Consider the following 4,404-nt stretch of genomic DNA (forward strand, 5'->3'; position numbering starts at 1 on the left):
GGCAACATGTAGAAGAATGCAGATCGATCCATGCTTATCACCCTGTACAAAGCTTAAGTCCAAGTGGATCAAGGACCTCCACATCAAACCAGACACACTCAAACTAATAGAAGAAAAACTAGGGAAGCATCTGGAACACATGGGCACTGGAAAAAATTTCCTGAACAAAACACCAATGGCTTACGCTCTAAGATCAAGAATCGACAAATGGGATCTCATAAAACTGCAAAGCTTCTGTAAGGCAAAGGACACTGTGGTTAGGACAAAACGGCAACCAACAGATTGGGAAAAGATCTTTACCAATCCTACAACAGATAGAGGCCTTATATCCAAAATATACAAAGAACTCAAGAAGTTAGACCGCAGAGAAACAAATAACCCTATTAAAAATGGGGTTCAGAGCTAAACAAAGAATTCACAGCTGAGGAATGCCAAATGGCTGAGAAACACCTAAAGAAATGTTCAACATCTTTAGTCATAAGGGAAATGCAAATCAAAACAACCCTGAGATTTCACCTCACACCAGTGAGAATGGCTATGATCAAAAACTCAGGGGACAACAGATGCTGGCGAGGATGTGGAGAAAGAGGAACACTCCTCCATTGTTGGTGGGATTGCAAACTGGTACAACCATTCTGGAAATCAGTCTGGAGGTTCCTCAGAAAATTGGACATTGAACTGCCTGAGGATCCAGCTATACCTCTCTTGGGCATATACCCAAAAGATGCCCCAACATATAAAAAAGACACGTGCTCCACTATGTTCATTGCAGCCTTATTTATAATAGCCAGAAGCTGGAAAGAACCCAGATGCCCTTCAACAGAGGAATGGATACTGAAAATGTGGTACATTTACACAATGGAATATTACTCAGCTATCAAAAACAACGACTTTATGAAATTCGTAGGCAAATGGTTGGAACTGGAAAATATCATCCTGAGTGAGCTAACCCAATCACAGAAAGACATACATGGTATGCACTCATTGATAAGTGGCTATTAGCCCAAATGCTTGAATTACCCTAGATACCTAGAACAAATGAAACTCAAGATGGATGATCAAAATGTGAATGCTTCACTCCTTCTTTAAAAGGGGAACAAGAATACCCTTGGCAGGGAAGAGAGAGGCAAAGATTAAAACAGAGACTGAAGGAACACCCATTCAGAGCCTGCCCCCACATGTGGCCCATACATATACAGCCACCCAATTAGACAAGATGGATGAAGCAAAGAAGTGCAGACCGACAGGAGCCGGTCTAAGAATCCAAGGTCATCTTTAGTAACTTGGCAAGTTCGTAGCTATCCTGTGCTACGTGAGACCCTGTCTCTAAGAAGCAAGCAACCAAGCAACCACTCAAGCACATGCTAATAATACATTTAATAGGATAAGTTACATTTAAAATAGAAAACACAACACCCGGGTGAGCTTCTTCTGTGTGTAACGTGACTTGGCTACACTATATGGTGCCATTTGGCTGAACTGCTGTTCAGGACATCTGAGAAATTAATCAGCTTCCAAATAGGATTTCCCAGAAATTAATTCTTAGCAAACTTGTATTAGTAACTATAGAAAATGTTGCCTAGGTGACTTTTAAACACAAAGATAGTAGCAGAAAAATCGTTACTTAGGGCTCTTAGAGAGACTTGATTTATGTCCCTGAAAATCTAGGCCATATCATAGCGAATGCAGACATTAAGTCTCACCAGTTCCTAGTTAAGTTTTGAAGATAATTGAGTGAAAAACTTTCATAGTACATTCTTTAGTTATTTTGAAGAACTTTTAAAAGAATCAGAACCTATCTTACTATGGTAGTTGTTCATGTGGATATGAATAGAAAAATCTCTTTTTTTGGTGTGTGTATGTGACAGAAATATACTCTGTGTGTGTGTGTGTGTGTGTGTGTGTGTGTGTGTGTGTGTGTGTGTGTATCTGATTGGGGCCACCTGCTACCCCTGTCCTTTGCTAAAGGGAAATGAATATGCTCACTTCTTCCTTCATTAATGTCAAAGTCTTTGGCTCCTCTCCAATCTGTGTGCTTGGTTTAAATTGGAGCAGAGTATGAGGCATGCCTTCCCACACATTCTAAAAATTCCTGTTTAAAAGGATTATCTACACTGTAGTGCATAAAGTAAAAAAAAAAGCACCCATTTCTGTTTTCCTGGACCATTCAGATTGATTATAAGTGGTCAAGCTGCTCTGGCTGGGTTAGTCTGGGTGAATGGTTCTCAAAATGTGGCTAGAGAGGCTCGTGGTAATGCACTGCCTGTGTAGGTCTCTATTGGCTTTCTCTGTGAGAAGGTATTCATATATTAGATGCTCTTTTTTAAAAATAGGCTTTCCCTCTCCTGAGGAAAAGTAGAACTGAACAAATGCACTCAGAAACGTATACCAGACATCTACTATGCGCTATTGTATGTGTAAAAAAATGGTAAATTGTAAGAAGCACTAAGAAAAAGTCACACCCCATCCCCTAGAAGTGATCAGCTGCCAATAACTCCTACTAAGCCTCTCCCACATCCATGCTGGAATATTGATTAGGTTAATCTTGTACAGGTCTTATGCGGGCAACCACTGCTGTCGTGATTTTGTGAGTGCAACAGTTCTGTCATGTCCAGAAGACCTTGTTTTGCCTCAGTTCTGTCCAATTTCTGTCCTTCAATTCTTCTACTCTTCTGCAATGTCCTCTGAGACCTTTGAGGAGGGTCTAAAGTGCAGATGTCTCACTTACGATTGAATACTCCACACGCACCTGTTCGCTGCCTTTGGACTAGTTGTGAGTCTCTCTATTAACCCATATCCACTGCACAAAGAACATTTAAAAATGTTTATTGTAAAATACATTTAAAAGTGTAGCTTACAATTTTTCTATCTTCTTTTATTGAAAATAGTTTTTTTATCCAATATATTCCTATATGGTTTTATCTCCCTCAACTCCTCCCTGATCCTCCATACTTCTTCTACCCAAATCCATATCCCTTTTCTCTTTCATTAAAAAACAAACTGGCAACCAGTAATAATGATAAAATAAAATAAGATAAAACAAAACAAACCAGAATAAGAAACAACAAAACAAAAGAAAAAGAGCCAAAGCAAAAGAACAAAACCATGTATAGATGGCAGAAACACACAATTATACACATAGAAATCCAATAAAAACACAAAGCTGTAAGGCAAAAAAAAAAAAAAACAAAAACAAAAACAAAACCAAAAAAAAAAAAAACCAAAAAAAAAAAAACCCCAAAAGCCCCGAGAAAGCTTTCAGAAACAAAGAATCACCAAAAAAAGCCAGCGAGTTCCTTTTATTTTGCCATCTGTTGTATCTAAGGGGCTACGGGGCCTGCCCTTTATAGTGGTTTGTAGATCCGATGAGAGGAAATCAATTTTTTTTTTACCATCCAGCACCATACGAGTCAGTGGGGGTAAAGGCTCTAGGTTGTCACCAGCTTGATTTCTTCATGTTCAGTGAGTTGTGTAAGTGTTGTCATCAGTAAAGGGACCTGACCATCAGTTTGTGGAAAGCAATCAGTAGTCTTACATAAAGATTGTGAGGAAAATTCAATGCATTTTTTTCCCTGTGTCTAAGTACAGGAAAACTAAAAGGAAAGTAACTTAAAGATATATTTTCGAGCTACGGCACGCTTTGTTAAAGGAAAGCCTTCCTGGTTTACTTCTCAGCGGTCCGTTCTGGCATGCCTCTAATAGGACGAGAATCACCTGGGTCAGTGGTAGCCAGTGTGCATGCTTGGTAGTATTTCCCACCTGCTGTACCCAATTCAATATTAATGCCACTGTAGTGATGGACACCAGTTTTAGCCAACATGGCATAATATTCTATTTCAGATTTCCTTGAAAGTGGGCAGTTGTTGGCAAGGATAACCAACAACTTTTTGCTTTGCTTTGACTGCTCATCTTCAGAGTCTGTATCCCAGCACACACTTTCCACTTTTCTCCTCTAAGCTGGAGCCTAGAGTCGATCAACTCCCGAGACTTCTTCATCTTCTTTGCAACACCATCTTCCTGTCTTAGGTGTGGAATACCCCACAACCAAGATGGGCTGCCAAGATGGCTGGGAAGCGAGAGCTTAAAAATATACTTAATAGTTAAATGCAGAAGCACAGCCTCGATGTCTAGACACATTATCATGTTGCTGTGGGCTTACCATCTACCAAGGCAGCTCAACTTTATTTTCATATAATGGAGACTCAAGTACACCCAGAATGTGGATAATTTCTCCAAATGATGAAAATTTCTTTGTAAATTCCCCAGCCAAGCAAGATATATTTTTTCCACTTACATGGAAGTAATATTCCGTGTAATTCAGTTTTTAGTAAAACTGTAAAAAAGCACCTGTTTATCCTAAAACAACTTTCATATTTGTAATGATAATGGTAAAAGTGATAAAGT

The 4,404-nt window shown here is 39.2% G+C and overlaps 1 pseudogene; it reads right to left on the reverse strand.

The window, feature by feature from the left end:
- Nucleotides 1–3,554: 3,554 nt before the first annotated feature.
- Rpl30-ps15 (ribosomal protein L30, pseudogene 15) lies at nucleotides 3,555–4,143 on the reverse strand (annotated as a pseudogene).
- Between the last annotated feature and the right edge of the window lie 261 nt (nucleotides 4,144–4,404).

This window comes from Rattus norvegicus, chromosome 3 (assembly GCF_036323735.1).
Source record: "Rattus norvegicus strain BN/NHsdMcwi chromosome 3, GRCr8, whole genome shotgun sequence".
In the NCBI taxonomy this organism is placed as follows: Eukaryota; Metazoa; Chordata; class Mammalia; order Rodentia; family Muridae; genus Rattus; species Rattus norvegicus.